Raw genomic sequence first — 17,289 nt, 5'->3', positions numbered from 1 at the left:
GCTGAATGGAAGCAAGTCCACCCAGCAATATTCCAACATCTAGTGGAAAGCCTTCCCAGAAGAGTGGAGGCTGTTATAGCAGCAAAGGGGAGGACCAACTCCACATTAATGCCCATGATTTTGGAATAAGATGTTCGACGAGCAAGTGTCCACATACACTTCATGACCAAAAGTATCTAGCGAGCTTGATCAAAGTGTTGCCAATTTCAATTTGTCTAGCTAGCTAAATTGTACAGCCAGCATTTTGTCTAAATCAATAATTTGTGAAATCGCGATGTAATGCAGCAGATGACATGGCGTGAGTTTAGAATTCTCACACAATACCATAGAAGCAGCTTCAATTTGATTGGCTGTTGCATACAATTTTAATTGTGTTTGAGTTGCTTCATGTAACAGCAAAGCTGATTTAGATCTCACTAGCAACCCACAACTACAACAAAAATGGTGTGAATGTTGCTTTGTGTAACTCCAGCCTTAGGTCTGAGAACATTACATTGGAGATTACATGGGATAAGTCATCTGATAACTTCTTTCTTGCCGAAAGTTCTTCTTGCATTCTCTCATTTGATATTTTTAAAAGAGGAAGAACTATAACATGACTAATGTGCATGACTATTGCAGAGATCATGTGGGCTTTGAACCGCTAACCAAGGGAACAAACTGCCTTCTGGCTGTTTTTTTGTGCACTCCATCTCTCTACAGAAGCCTATGTAATATCCAATGTGTTATTTTAAGTGTACCAGGCCCCTCACAGATTAACATATATTGTGTAAACTTTCAACAAATTACTTCTATGGCTGAAGGGCAAGAGCAGCAACGTTTCTTGGAAGTTGGAATACACAAAGTCATCCGACAAGAACTGTGTGTGGAGACTTCTGTGCATTCGGTACAGCAGCATAGCTGAAGAAAACAAAGGTCTACCAGATCCTTCAAACACCAGCGGTATGCAGGTATTTAGGCAGTGTAAACTAATCACACAATCTGAGTACACCAATCCATCTGTGTCAAAAATTGAGATCAAGGAGTTTGAGAAGGGGAAACCAGGGTAAATCTCTAGTGTGCTGTATCAAATAGCCGTACCAGGGACTGTTGGAAATAATATACAGGTAACTGCAAAAAATAAAGGAAACACCAACATAAAGTGTCTTAAGGCGTTTGGCCACCATGAGCCAAAAGAGCTTCAATGGGCCTGGGCAAAGATTCTACAAGTGTCTGGAACTCTATTGGAGGGATGCAACACCATTCTTCAACAAGAAATTCCATAATTGTGTTTTTTTGTTGGTGGTGTAAAAGGCACCGCTCCAAAACCTCCCACAAGTGTTCAATTGAGTTGAGATCTGAGACAGCCATGACGTATGGTTTAAATAATTTTCATGCACATCAAATCCTTTGGTGACCACTCATGCCCTGTGGATGGGGGCATAGCCATGGTAGCCAAAATAATGGGCACCTGGTCCTGCCCTAAGCCTGAGGGGATGTTAACTTCTTGCGTCGAGCAATCCCGGATCCTATTTATAGCCTCAAGCTCATTAGCATAACGCAACGTTAACTATTCATGAAAATCGCAAATGAAATTAAATAAATATATTTGCTCACAAGCTTAGCCTTTTGTTAACAACACTGTCATCTCAGATTTTCAAAATATGCTTTTCAACCATAGCTAAACAAGCATTTGTGTAAGAGTATTGATAGCTAGCATAGCTATAAGCCTAGAATTCAGCCAGCAACATTTTCACAAAAACAAGAAAAGCATTCAAATAAAATCATTTACCTTTGAAGAACTTTGGATGTTTTCAATGAGGAGACTCAGTTAGATAGCAAATGTTCAGTTTTTCCTGAAAGATCCTTTGTGTAGGAGAAAAATGCTCCGTTTTGTACATCACTTTTGGCTACCAAAACAAACCGAAAATTCAGTCACCAAAACGCTGAACTTTTTTCCAAATTAACTCCATAATATCGACTGAAACATGGCAAACGTTGTTTAGAATCAATCCTCAAGGTGTTTTTCGCTTATCTCTTCATTGATATATCGTTCGTGGAAGCCTGCTTTCTTCTCTTAATCACATGGAAAAATACTTGCAGCTGAGGTTTGCGCACCAATTTCGGCGCAGGACACCGGGCGGACACCTGGTAAATGTGGTTTCTTATGGTCAATCTTCCAATGATATGCCTACAAATACGTCACAATGCTGCAGACACCTTGGGGAAACGGCAGAAATTGTGGGCTCATTCCTGTCGCATTCACAGCCATATAAGGAGACATTGGAAAACAGAGCTTCAAAATTTTTGCTCATTTCCTGTTTGAAGTTTCATCTTGGTTTCGCCTGTTGCCAACTTTGAGTTGGCAATACTTCTTATACATCCATGTAGGGCTGTAGGCACCAAAACTCTAGACACAGTAAAATGGGAAAAGGATTTCTGACACGCTTTTATCTTTTTTCAGATGAACCTAGTACTTATACGCACTGGGGTTAACCCTGAACTCAATGAAGTGTGTGGGCTGAGATTCTTGATTTAAACTATGTGTGTGCACGTGTGTGTGTGCACGTGTGTGTGTGTGTGTGTGTGTGTGTGTGTGTGTGTGTGTGTGTGTGTGTGTGTGTGTGTGTGTGTGTGTGTGTGTGTGTGTGTGTGTGTGTGTGTGTGTGTGTGTGAGAATGGAAGTGTGCATGTGCGCAGCTGCTGACAGACTTTTCACACCCGGAGAACATCCATTCTCACATCCAGTCTCTCAGCGTAGGCTTCTAGCCTGGGTGATAACTAAACCTGCAGAAGATGCAACCACTCAGAATTGAGGAGAACATTTATCTCCAACCTACCAACATTCCTTTCATTACAAAGGAGAGGTGCTCCCCCTTCCTAACTCGGTTGGCACCTGCCTAAAACAGCTAGGCTTTTTGATTTCTACGGTGAAATTTTGAGCTTGTCTCTTCTCAATTTCTCCATCTTTCCATATTTCTCTCTCCTCCATCTCTCCCTCTCAATCTTCCGCTCCCTACCATGGCCCATCTCCAGAGGGACTGTGTGATGAGGCTGTGGGCTGTGTGCTGTGGGACCTGCCAGTCACTATATACGGCCTGATGAATATTTACTGAGCTATAGCACTTTGATGAAATTCTGGAGCAGTGAATGTGAGCAAGGCCTTGTTTTAGAGACACCTACACTGTGGTGAGCAGCAGATGTTCTTCCTTCCTCCTCCCAACGGTCTCACTCTGCATGATGGGTCTTCCCAACGTGACGTCCTGTACCATTATTAAGCGTTCCCCCTTCCAGTCATTAGTACAAATATTAATATTTAAAGAAGATGTTAACGACTCTAGAGCTGCAGAGTTAAGGAACTGGCTCCTGAGTGGCCCATTCAATAGCGTTACTCCGATGAACAGTTTCTCTTGTCATAAAGATGATGTTTTGTCAAACAAAAGGGGAGCTCATTTTGTGCTCCTTTTTAGGCTGTCATTAAAGTGGATTGTTCAAAAGAGTTCTAACTTTATCCTTATCCCTTTTTCCTCGTGTTTGAGGGGCTTATACACATTCCGAACAGACTCAGAAGAGGAAAAATCAGTTTGCTTTCCTGGCTGCCGTCCAATTTGGCACCAGCCTGCCTGTTAAAAGTTGAATCGGAGTGTAACGCTGGGAATATGGGAAAAGGGGAGAGTTGGAGCAGCTGAGAGGGAAATGTGACAACATCCTGTTGGGAGGGACCCGGAGCTAGCTTCAGTCTCTGCAATTGTTCCCTAGCCCCTATATAGTGTACTCTTTTGACCAGAGCCCATTGGGCAAACCAGTAGTGCGCTATATAGGGACTAGTGGGCCAGTTTGGATGCATTCTCTCATCTAACCGGGTCTCTAACGCTGCTAGCAGGTCCAGGCCAACCTCAACTTCAGCACTGAGAGAAATAAATAAATACTATAAAGCAACTGGTTATTAAATCAGGGCGACATGCAACAATTCCTCCATAAACATCCTCTCTGAGGGCCAGGAGGATTTAGACTACACCAAGGATAGTGCCCATGTAACACACACCCCTAGAAACACACTGTACGGTACAGACATACGTGCCAAACAGAGAGGTGTTTACTACTGGCACAGTACTCACTGCTGTGCACTGCTGCACTAATGCATATAGATTGATAAGAAATATCACAAACACAAATATGCAAACAAACCAACACTGGAGACTAGAGATGTTGTGCTGGCTTATTGGAGGTGTTCGCTCATTTCAGAGTGTATTGACTGGGGAGTTTCTCAGCAGTTAGAGAAAACGAGATACAGGCTGACTAACCTGACTCACCAGGCTGAGCCTCATCTCTCTTTACTAATCTCTCTTTCTCCCACACTCCCTCAAGCTGAAATCAGTGTCTCTGGCCCCTCCAGCTGTCATTATAAAGTCATCACCACCACATCATCCCTCCCCACTCAGGATTCATCCACTACCACAGTTAAAGCATCCATCCCAGTGATCCCACAACACAGCTGGCCTGGGAAGCTTTAAGACTAACGTCGCCACTGCTATATCATTTCCCACAAGAGCAACGACAAGCTCCCTCGCTCTCTCACCAACATGGTCGTCCAACAAGGAAATGACTGTTCATTAGGAGGATATTAGCCACCCGGGGAGCACAGTTCGACAACCAGCAGAAGAGTATGTGTGTAATTGGAGATGTTATCAGAGCTCTGACAGGGGGGCTAATGGGAATGGGAATATTGTAATGAGCTTATAAATATTGAGGAGAGATGAGAATATAACCCCGGGGGAGGGACTTAGTCTCGTCAATCCCACATCCCCCGAGGTGTGATTGGAGGAATCCATCTCTGTCATAATAGAGCTCCTCAGCTTATAGTCCTAAAAAACAGAAATTAGTTACCTCTGGTTCGTTCAGCCATTCATATGGGGGAAAGAATGGGGTTTTGGGATAAACGCTGAAAATAAGGTCTGAGGTAAACACAGGCTTAGGCGACCTTACATGTTTTGTTCAATGAGATAAAATGCTTTAAAAAATCACAAAAAGTGAAATTAGCTGATGAAGATTGTGTTTACCACAGACCTTTTTGGCATTAATTTAAATACAGATACATTTATTTCCCATTGGCTTTGAATGAGCCATTGCGTAGTTAATGCCTACAAAAACACTGCTTTCTATAGCTGCTCATGTTTAGAGCCACTGAAGGAATCATTTAGAACGCCAAAGTGTTATTACATCCTATGTTGCTCTGTGATCCCTCCCTCAAACATCCTTGCTTTGGACCTAACTGGAGTGCATTATTTTCTCAGATTGCTTCTTATGAACCCTCCCGGTGTATTTTCAAGAGGTGTTCCATACATTACCACTTGTGAATTCTACTCTGATCTTGTCACCAGTGAACACAAACTGACATGCACAACTACAGCCTCATTTTGCTGCATATTCCCTCCACATTGCCCTCTACTCATCTTCCCCTTCATGTTTCTCTCCATCTCCCTCAACTCCTTTAACTCAGCACCTCCCTCTTCTCTAGCCCTCTTTTTCTCTCCTTACCCTACCCTCTGGACAGAGATGGTATGTGTATTCTCTCAGTGAGTCTCAGACATCTGGGTTCTGAATGATCCCATTTGGTTCTTCATCCCATTATCAGACATCCACTGCTAGGTTTCTCGACATCTCCTCTCCTCCGCCCAACGTGCGTTAATCAGAACTCTCCCACAGGCGCATTGCCATGGCGCCATTTCACAGCCCTTCCCGAATGCTCCAATGTGCTATTCGCCCTGGGAAACGACCATATGAAGACATGACCTACATGTTAAAAAACAACCAACTGACTAACTAACGGCCTGCAAACTGGGGAAGGAAGAGGAGCTGTCGACCACGGGATGGCTCCAAATGTATGATCCTATTATCTAATAAATCTGTAATAACAACTAATCTTATTACCTAATCAATTAATTCCCCCTACAGGACTGTTGAGTGGAAAGCAAAGTGCTAACAGCTAGGCTAGCAGGTTTGTAGTGTATTACAGAGAAACAAAGCACGAAACAGATAAGGGACGACACAGATAATCCACTACATTGACCAGATACTTCATTGGCCGCTCCAACAATGAAAAGGCATTCCTTTAAAAAATGGAAGGCAGACGGGAAGAGGCAAGATCCGGTGGGACCATTCTAGGCAATGAGAGGGCAGAAACAAGTGTAATAACGGGCACAACTCCAACATAAAAAGTGTTTATTCTCAAACTTGCTGGGATGTCACGGGACCTTTTTATATCAGTGCACTCGTAAGCATTACGAAACTTCTATTTGAGCAAATAAGCCATTCGATTTTTTTGTTAACCAAATTCGACACTTGCTCATTGACCTCCATACAAAAATTCCTTGCTTGGTGAGCGAAAAAAACAAACAACCTGCTGGAGAAGACAGATTTTGGGCCCAGTTATTCCTCTCGCTTCGACTCTGCCTCTCTGGGGAAGACCAGGCTTCCAAACAAACCTGAACTCAGCTGCCCCTTTAATCGCTATGGCAACTGCTCTCTGAGCTGAGCAGAGTAGGGAGCCAGAGGGTGGGGCTGGAGGGAGAGATCCTTTCTGGAAGACAACCTGGATTCTACTGTGTGAGGGTAATACAAAGTGAGCCCTGCTATGCTGTCTGGGGTTGTAGGAAGGACAGGCAGGTGTCCATATCATGTCTCATTTCTCATCCTATCCCACAATTCAGCAGGCCTTTAGACAGTGCATACCAAGAGTACCGTTCTTTGTGACGTCACTATGCATCAGCCTATTTGTAAAGGGAAGTGAAATAAGAGCGAAGGGAGGGAACAACTTATTGGAATGAGATCCAGCCCTGGTTGCATAATATCCTCAGGAGTGGGATCTCCTGGGCTTGGTCATAGAACCATCAACATCCAGGCAATGCAAGCAGACAAGCTTTTACAAAAACACTGCATAAGGACTGCATAGATGAGCTAGGAGATCCTAAGGGCACTGAAAACACTCCCAATCCAATTGGAGTCAAATGTCACCATAAACGTTACTTGATTAAAAAAATTAAATGTCTTTAATGTTGATAATGTTGATTACATTGTGTGTATTATCTGCCTGGCCTGGCCCTGCCGTGGGACTGCTTGGCCAGTGGTGTGGCTTTCAGTCCAGTTTACAGTGCGGATCAATGTAACCCGACCCTGTGCTCCACAGAGAGCAGTTTCCTGTAAACAACAGAGAGTCCGTCAGTGTGTTTAAAGATCAGAGCCTTGTCAGTCTGCTCTCCACCCTTCCACAGTAAACAGAACGACCTTATTTCGCCGCTCTGCTCTCTGTGACCGATGGATGACCACAATTACAGGTCAATCGCTTTCCAACCGAATCAATGCTCAGGTCAATGGGACTGACAGACTATGATCCCGTTATGTGAGTGAGTGGGCCAGACAGTGAGGGATATGACTATGGACTGACCACAGAGGGATGACACTGCTGTTAACCACCCACAAGTAGGTTAAACCACATCATCCACTACAAGGTAAGAACTATGCCAACAGAAAGACTATATACAGTACTGTCTAGGGCCGGTTTCCAAGACAAAGATGAATCATAGTCTTGGACTAAAAACCATGTTCAAATTGAGAATTTCTGTTGAAATAGCTATTTAGTCAGGGCGGCAGGGTAGCCTAGTGGTTAGAGCGTTGGATTAGTAAGCGAAAGGTTGCAAGTTCGAATCCCCGAGCTGACAAGGTACAAATCTGTCGTTCTGCCCCTGAACAGGCAGTTAATTGAAAATAAGAATTTGTTCTTAACCTAGTAAGGTAAAATTTAAAAAAAAAATGAAATAGTCTCAGAATAACCTTGTGTCCGGGAAACCTGCCCATACTGTCCTACTGAAGGCGTCCTGGTTGTGTGTCATAGGAACATAGTCCGAGGATAGCAGGACTGCATCCCACGTTAGCATACAGTGCATTGGGCAAGTATTCAGACGCCTTGAGAGCAAAAAAATAAATCAATTGAAATAGAAAAATAACACGTGGAATAAATTCACAATGAGTAATGATAACTTGGCTATATACACGGGTACCAGTATCGAGTTGACGTGCGTGTGTGTACACACACATATATATATATATATTCAGACCCCTCGACTTCTTCCACATTTTGTTATGTTGCATCCTTATTCTAAAATCAATCTACACACAATAACCCATAATGACAAAGCAAAAACAGACTTACAGTCATTTATAAAAAATATAATTTACTGGCCTCTCAGGTGGCGCAGTGGTGAAGGGCGCTGTACTGCAGCGCCAGCTGTGCCACCAGAGACTCTGGGTTCACGCCCAGGCTCTGTCGTAACCGGCCGCGACCGGGAGGTCCGTGGGGCGACGCACAATTGGCCTAGCGTCGTCCGGGTTCGGGAGGGGTTGGCCGGTAGGGATATCCTTGTCTCATCACTCCTGTGGCGGGCCAGGCGCAGTGCACGCTAACCAAGGTTGCCAGGTGCACGGTGTTTCCTCCAACACATTGGTGCGGCTGGCTTCCGGGTTGGATGCGCGCTGTGTTAAGAAGCAGTGCGGCTTGGTTGGGTTGTGTATCGGAGAACGCATGACTTTCAACCTTCGTCTCTCCCCAGCCTGTATGGGAGTTGTAGCGATGAGACAAGATAGTAGCTACTAAAAAAACAATTGGTAAAAAAAATAATATATATATATATATATATATATATACACACACACAGCTCAAAAGGAAACACTAAAATAACACATCCTAGATTAAATACTTTTTTCTTTACATAGTGTACATGTACATAGTATACATAGTATTCAGATTCCAAGACCACAGGATGAGATGTTTCTATCCTTTGTGCAAGCACTTCCAAGAGTTAATGAACAGTGAGCGTGGTGAAATTTGGGGAGCGCATCGTCAGTAGTGTACCTTTTGGTTCCTAGGGTGTTTCGGCCTTTCACACTATACACCCTCCCCAAAGGCGGCCAGCGACAGGGTGATCGATCCTACGCTTGCGTCCCATTCCCAATTAGTCATAGGAGTTGCCTTGTTGTTGATAGCCAACATCCCATGGGACTATGCATGGCAGGGGCGTCCTCCTCCCTGAGTCAAGCATTGTTGACCGCATACCTCCTGGCCCTCTCACTTCGGGGCCCAGCTGGGGTCTTTCCTCTTCATCCAGAGCCACTGACTGCTGCCTTCTGCCGCCTCCGATACAGCTTTGATTGCCTAACGCTGGCTCTGGCCCTTAATTCCCAGTTCTCTAAGCAGTCTGGTTGTAGATGTTGCCACAAAACCTCTGCAGCCCACCTCCACTGGTCGGACTTCTGTGTTCCAGCCATGATGCCGTGCTTCGGCAGCTAGATCAGCATAGCGCAGATGTTTTTGCTCATAAGCCTCATCTACTGAGTTTTCCCAGGGTACTGTGAGCTCAATGATGAAGACCTTATTGAGTGAACGGGACCAGAGCACCATGTCAAGTCTTAAGGTGGTGGTTGCGATCTCCGGAGGAAACACAAGTTGCCGGCCAATGTCAGCTAGCATTTTCCAGTCGCGGGCCAAGCGCAGCTGGTCTGGCTCTAATGGTGTAGAGCCGCTCTTCGGTGGTTTAGCCCCTTCGCGGACAAAGTTTGTCCGTAAGGTGTGTGATGCTGCTGTGGGTGGTAGGGAGTTGGTGGCAGCTCGCTTGTCCTCCAGGGCGGACGCAAGGTTTTTAAGGACTTGGTTGTGACGCCAAGTGTAGCGTCCTTGGGTGAGGCTTGTTTTACACCCTGTGAGAATGTGCCTGAGGTTGGCTGGCATGAAACAGAGGACACAGTCCGGATCTTCACCATACCATTGGTGAAGATTAACTGGTGTTGGAAGGACGTCATATGTTGCTCTGATTGAAAAGCTCAACTGCCTCGCTTCCATGGCCCACAGATCCTTCCAGCTGATCTTCCTCTTCTCCACACAGTCCCTTCGAGTCCACTGTCCCTGTTTGGCAAGAGAGACTGCCTTGGCCCACCTTGCAGCCTCCTCCTGATGGCGTACTTCCTGCACTACCATCTTCCGCCGCTCTGGTGCAGTGGCCTTACTCCAAGCAGCACGGCTAGTTAGCCCAAGGCCTCCTCTCCCTTGCTGAACATGACCCACAATATCAGCATGTCTGAGGGCTGCTGTTGCCTCCTGGACTGCTTTTCCTGGCCTCCATTTGCGCCCAGTTGCCAAGGTCGGCGCGTTGTTGCTCACCACTGGGTCTCGAGATTCATTCAGTGTCATCTGGAGCCTGGTTTTTGCACACTTGAATTCCTCTGTTAAGACTGGTGAGGGGCAGCTTGAGGACACTCTCCATAGAGGCCTATGGTGGTAAGGCATCGTGGAACTCCGAGCCACTTCTTTAAGTAGTCTGTGACTCCTCTTTCCATCTTCTCCACTGTTGAGATTGGAACCTCATACAGTGCTAAGGGCCACAACACCCGGGGTAGGAGACCAAACTGCAGACACCAGGCCTTTAACTTTCCAGGTAGCTGGGTGTTGTCGATGGACTGTAGGCTACTACTGATGTCTTTGCGCAGCTGTTGCACCTAGTCTTTGTCCTTCAGGCTTGCATCATACCACCTTCCAAGGCTTTTTACCGGCTGCTCAGACACTGTTGGGATTTGGTCATCTCCGATGAAGAATTTCAGGTCAGAGAGTACTCCCTTCACAATCGAGATGCTGCGTGACTTGGATGGTTTAATCTTCATACGGGCCCAGCTGATGTTCTCCTCGAGTTTTCTGAGCAGTCTCCTGGTGCATGGGACAGTGGTGGTCAATGTTGTAATGTTGTCCATGTAGGCTCTGAGTGGAGGGAGGTGGAAACCAGAATCCACTCGCTGTCCACCAGCAACCCATTTTGAGGATCTGATGATAACATCCATTGCCATTGTGAATGCTAATGGAGAAATGGTACATCCCGCCATTATACCTACATTCAAGGAACTGCCATGAGGTGGTGAAGTAGAACTGCAGATCCTGGAAGTACGACTTCACCAGGTTTGTGATGGTGTCCGGTATGTGGAAAAATCTGAAGGCAGACCACAGGAGTTCATGGGGCACAGAGCCAAATGCATTGGCGAGGTCGAGGAAGACTACATGGAGGTCCCTTTTCTCCACCTTGGCCATTTGGATCTGGTGCCAGATCATGCTGGAATGTTCCAAGCAGCCAGAGAACCCTGATATTCCTGCCTTCTGTACAGATGTATCGACGTACGCATTCCTTTGCAGGTACTCGGCCATCCTCTGGGCAATGACCCTAAAGAAGATTTTACCCTCGACATTCAGTAAGGAGATTGGGCGGAATTGGCTGATGTTCACTGCATCCTTCTCCTTAGGGATCAGGACCCCGCATGCCCTACGCCACACTTTGGGTATTATCTTCTTCTGCCAAGCTGTTCTCATAAGCCTCCAGAGGAACCTCAGGACGTCTGGTGCGTTCTTAGACACTTTGTACGGGACTCCATTTGGCCCCGGGGCTGATGCTGTTCTTGCCCGTCGAACTGTGTTTTCCACCTCTTTCCATGTCTGAGGGCTGATCTCAATATGATGTTCCGGGGGTTCAATGGGTGGGATATCTGATGGGATGGCCAGATGTTCATGTCGCTTTGAGTCAAAGTTTGTTGTTCTCAGGTGCTCCTCTAGGTCTTTGTTGTTTTTAGAGCTCCACTTTTTTCCTTTGTGAAGAGACTTTTAAGGAACTTGAAGGGATCTTTATAGAATCGAGTTCTAGTTTGTTCTTTCTTCCTTCTGCGTTTCCGTAGGTTCTCTGCTCTATGGAGGGATGCCAACCGGGTTTTGATGTCAGCCTGAAGTGCCTCTATGCCCTCCTTTTCCACTTCCGAGGCCGCCTTCCACTGTTTCTTAAGCTGCCGCCTTTCTTGAACGAGGCGCTTGATTTCTTGTTGCCTCCTGGAAACTGGTGGGGTTGGAACCTTTCTCCCGCCTTTTGCCTCTTCCACTCCAAATCTTTCTGTCCCGTACTCATAGATGATGTCCTCCATCCTCTCCAACTTCTTCTCCACTGTGCCTCAAAGTTTCTCGAGGGTCAAGGTAAGGTCAGTATTCACTGTTTCCCACAACTTCTTGTCACTGGCGCCAGGCCACTTCACATACGGTCTGTGCCCTGGTAGTCTCCTCTCGACTGCAGGTCTGGGAGGCTGGGTGAGTTCCACTCCTGTTGTTGGTTCCACCTCAGTTGCTACTTCGGTGCTTGAGTTTACGTCCTCCATGACAGTGGTACTGATGCACTGCAAACTATGGTTTGCGTCCAGTTGCTGTGCTTCATTCGACTGATTTGATCGCTTTCGCAGAAAGTAATCAATGCGAGTTCTCTGTCTCTCTTTACCCAAACACCCCTTCTTCCCCTGGTGGATCCTCAGCCCATGGTGTGATGTAACTTTCCTCCAACCACAGACACATACCTGCATCTGTTTGTGGCCCACTGTTGCAGCAGAACTTGTGACAGTTGCTGTGGTGTTCTCGTGCTGTGCTCTCATTACTCGTAGTCGTTTCGAGTCCAGTCGTTACCATGTTGTCAGCCGATGAGTCATCTTCCGCCCCCGCTCTCGCAGACTCTAGGGGTATTCTCGTATGTTAACTTTCTGTAGCTAAAGCGGGTGTTTCCAACATACTGCGAAGCATGGGAAACTACAGAAATGGGAATCTACCCCATGACTGTCCCAGTGGGGTCTATTCCCTCCTGTCAGCCGTCTCTCCGTGCCGCCACAAGGACTTTCCTCTGTTGTCAGCTGATCTTTCTCAGCAGTCACTGGACAAGTCTATATATTCAGATGTGCTGACAACAAAATCACAGAAAAATTATCCATGGAAATCAAATTCATCAACCCATGGAGGTCTGGATTTGGAGTCACGCTCGAAAACCACACTACAGGCTGATCCAACTTTGATGTAATGTCCTTAAAACAAGTCAAAATGAGGCTCAGTAGTGTGTGTGGCCTCCACGTGCCTGTATGACCTCCCTACAATGCCTGGGCATGCTCCTGATGAGGTGGCGGGTGGTCTACTGAGGGATCTCCTCCCAGACCTGGACTAAAGCATCCGCCAACTCCTGGACAGTCTGTGGTGCAACGTGGCGTTGGTGGATGGAGCAAGACATTATGTTCCAGATGTGCTCAATTGGATTCATGTCTGGGGAACGGGCGGGCCAGTCCATAGCATCAATGCCTTCCTCTTGCAGGAACTGCTGACACTCCAGCCACATGAGGTCTAGCATTGTCTTGCATTAGGAGGAACCCAGGGCCAACCGCTCCAGCATATAGTCTCACAAGGGGTCTGAGGATCTCATCTCCGTGACTAATGGCAGCCAGGCTACCTCTGGCGAGCACATGGAGGGCTGTGCGGCCCCCCAAAGAAATGCCACCCCACGCCATGACTGACCAACCGCCAAACCGGTCATGCTGGAGGATGCAGGCAGCAGAACGTTCTCCACAGCGTCTCCAGACCTTGTCACATGTGCTCAGTGTGAACCTGCTTTCATCTGTGAAGAGCACAGGGCGCCAGTGGCGAATTTGCCAATCTTGGTGTTCTCTGGCAAATGCCAAACGTCCTGCACGGTGTTGGGCTGTAAGCACAACCCCCACCTGTGGACGTCAGACCCTCATACCACCCTCATGGAGTCTGTTTCTGACCGTTTGAGCAGACACATGCACATTTGTGGCCTGCTGGAGGTCATTTTGCAGGGCTCTGGCAGTGCTCCTCCTTGCACAAAAAGCGGAGGTAGCAGTCCTGCTGCTGGGTTGTTGCCCTCCTACGGCCTCCTCCACGTCTCCTGATGCACTGGCCTGTCTCCTGGTAGCACCTCCATGCTCTGGACACTACACTGACAGACACAGCAAACCTTCTTGCCACATCTCGCATTGATGTGCCATCCTGGATGAGCTGCACTACCTGAGCCACTTGTGTGGGTTGTAGACTCCGTCTCATGCTACCACTAGAGTGAAAGCACCGCCAGCATTCAAAAGTGACCAAAACATCAGCCAGGAAGCATAGGAACTGAGAAGTGGTCTGTGGTCCCCCCCTGCAAAACCACTCCTTTATTGGGGGTGTCTTGCTAAATGCCTATAATTTCCACCTGTTGTCTATTCCATTTGCACAACAGCATGTGAAATTTATTTATTGTCAATCAGTGTTGCTTCCTAAGTGGACAGTTTGATTTCACAGAAGTGTGATTGACTTGGAGTTACATTGTGTTGTTTAAGCGTTCCCTTTATTTTTTTGAGCAGTGTATATATAATTTACTTAGGTATTCAGACCCTTTACTCAGTACTTAACAAAAAAGTTAAATACAACCTTTATTTAACTAGGCAGGTCAGTAAAGAACAAATTCTTATTTACAATGTCCTACCTTATTGTCCTACCTGGACAACGCTGGGCCAATTGTGCACCGCCCTATGGGACTCCCAATCACGGCCGATGTGTACAACCTGGAATGAAACCAGGGACTGTAGAGATGCCTCTTGCACTGAGATGCAGTGCCTGAGACCACTGCTCCACTTGGGAGCACTCGGGAAGCACTTTTGGCAGCAATTACAACCAAGAGTCTGCTTGGATATGACTCTACAACCTTGGCACACCTGTAGTTTATCCCATTCTTCTCGGCAGATATCTCAAGCTCTGTCAGCATGGTTGGGGAGAGTTGCTGCACAGCTATTTTTTAGGTCACTCCAGAGATGTTTGATCTGGTTCAAGGTGAACCTTCGCCCCAGTCTGAGGTCCTGAGCAGGTTTTCATCAAGGATATCGGTGCTTTTCTCCGTTCATCTTTACCTTGATCCTGACTAGTTTCCCAGTCCCTGCCACTGAAAAACAACCCCACAGCATGATGCTGCCACCACCACCATGCTTCACCGTAGGGATGGTGCCAGGTTTCCTCCAGACGTGACACTTGGGATGCAGGCCAAAGAGTTCAATCTTGGTTTCATCAGACCAGAGAATCTTAGGTGCCTTTTGGCAAAATCCAAGCGGGCTGTCATGCGCCTTTTACTGAGGAGTGGCTTCCTTCTGACCACTACCATGAAGGCCTGATTTGGTGGAGTTTTGCAGAGATGGTTGTCGTTCTGGAAGGTTCATCCATCTCCACAGAGGAACTCTGGAGCTCTGTCAGAGTGACCATCTGGTTACCTCCCTGACCAAGGCCCTTCTCCCCCGACTGCTTCAGTTTGGCTGGGCGGACAGCTCTAGTAAGAAGTGGTTCCGAACTTCGTCCATTTAAGAATGGAGGCCACAGTGTTCTTGGGGACCTTAAATTCTTAAGACATCTTTTGGTACCCTTCCCCAGATCTGTGCCTCGACACAATCCTATCGAAGCTCTCCGGATAATTCATTCAAGTCATAGCTTGGTTTTTAAATTGACATGCACTGTCAACTGTGGGACTTTATATAGACAAGTGTGCGCCTTTCCAAATCATGTCCAATCAATTGAATTTAACACAGGTGGACTCAAATCAAGTTATAGAAACATCAAGGATGATCAATGTAAACAGGATGCACACCTGAGCTCAATTTCGAGTCTCATAGCAAAGGATCTGAGTACTTATGTAAATAAGGTATATATTTTATTTTTAATACCCGTTTTCGCTTTCTCATTACGTGGTGTTGTATGTAGATTGATGAGGCCCTAAAGAATGTCAGACTCCAGCCACCCAAGTAATAGAATATAGAAAGGGGGGACACAGAGTGGTCATAATAGTTTGTAGGTCAAACCATTCGGACGCCACAGATGTTTGTGAGAAGACGGGATGTCTCATGGTCTGACAAACACCACTCTAGCACTGCCACCTTGCACTGCAGATGCAGAGGTGCGACAGCAGTGGATTGAGACACATCCAATGCAAAAAAACAGCTGATTTAAAAAAATGGACAGACTTTTGTATTATGCTAGTTAGGTTGACACATCGGTTTGTTAATCGACTCTAGGGGATTAATACACCAACGGTAACATATTCTCTTACCTAATTTAAATAAGTACCACCTTGTTACCAACATCGGAGAAAGTATATTTGCAGAGGGCAGTGGTTTATAGCTACTCTACTGGTGCCAAGATTTTACCGTAGGGTGTCAGCAAATATAATTTACAAGTTTAACTAATTAATCTATGGCAAAAATACTTGTTTCCCCTTTCATCTGTGTCAGGTGTTAATTAGTTACTGTCTAGCTAGGCCCGGGGGGCATTGAAATCTGACGCAGTTGTCAAGTCAACATCTGTCAGTGCTGCATTAAACTGCATCACAAGAGACATGCCAAACAGGAAATGTATTAAAATGATTTAATATCATTGATGCAATTTCAATGTTGTTAGAGTTGCTTTGTGAATCACCAAATTTCATTGAGATGATTTTACTGCAGCACTGCATCCAAGATGCTTGACATAGTCATTCGAAAGAGCTGTCAGTCCAGGCGACTCAGCCGATCTTTTCAAACTTGCTGGTAGTTCGCCATGAGAGAAAAAGTAGTTTTCAGAACGACTGTTCAGGGTCTTTAACCCATAGCTACCCAGACTAATTATTTAGCAGTCTGATGGCTTGGGGGATAGAAGCTGTTCAGGGTCCTGTTGGTTCCAGACTTGGTGCATCGGTACTACGTGCCGTGCGGCAGAAGAGCAAACAGTTATGACTTGGGTGGCTGGAGTGACAATTTTTTGTGCCTTCCTCTGACACCGCATACTATAGAGGTCCTGGATGGCAGAGACCCAGTGATGTACTGGGCTGTACACACTGCCCTCTGTAGCACCTTGCGGTCGGATGCCAAGCAGGATCCAGTTGCAGAGGAAGGTGTTTAGTCCCAGGATCCTTAGCTTAGTGATGAGCTTTGAGGGCACTATGGTGTTGAACGCTGAGGTATAGTCAATGAACAACATTCTCAGATAGGTGTTCCTCTTGTTCAGGTTGGAGAGGACAGTGTGGAGTGCAATAGAGGTTGCATCATCTGTGGATCTGCTGGGGCGGTATACGAATTGGAGTGGTTCCAGGGTGTCTACGATGGTGTTGATGTAAGCCATGACCAGTATTTCAAAGCATTTCATGGCTACAGATGTGAGTGCTATGGGGAAATTGTCATTTAGACAGGTTACCTTGTTGTTCTTTGTCACAGGGAATATGGTGGTCTGCTTGAAACATGTAGGTATTACAGACTGGGTCAGGGAAAGTTTGAAAATGTCAGTGAAGACACCTGCCAGCTGGTCAGTGTATGCTTTGAGTATTCGTCATGGTCATCAATGATACATAGGTGTTGGGTTAACTTGTTGACGCTACACATCCCGGTAGCGGGATAATTGTCATCAGCAACCTCTGAAAG

General features: G+C 46.2%; 1 protein-coding gene across 5 annotated transcripts in view; it reads right to left on the bottom strand.

The window, feature by feature from the left end:
• LOC135519158 (mannosyl-oligosaccharide 1,2-alpha-mannosidase IB) overlaps window positions 1-17,289 on the bottom strand; it is a 126,425-nt gene that overhangs the window by 60,892 nt on the left and 48,244 nt on the right. The window contains exon 1 of one of the 5 annotated variants that reach the window (XM_064944240.1): window positions 1,772-1,923. The exons of the other annotated variants lie outside the window; for them this stretch is intronic. The gene's annotated coding sequence lies outside the window, so the exon portion shown is untranslated. Of the gene's footprint in view, window positions 1-1,771; window positions 1,924-17,289 lie in introns of those variants that run through there. 5 annotated transcript variants of the gene reach the window in all.

Source organism: Oncorhynchus masou, chromosome 29, assembly GCF_036934945.1.
Source record: "Oncorhynchus masou masou isolate Uvic2021 chromosome 29, UVic_Omas_1.1, whole genome shotgun sequence".
NCBI lineage: Eukaryota > Metazoa > Chordata > Actinopteri > Salmoniformes > Salmonidae > Oncorhynchus > Oncorhynchus masou.
The sequence above is the reverse complement of the archived record's forward strand: the minus strand, read 5'-3'. Positions and strand labels throughout refer to the sequence as shown.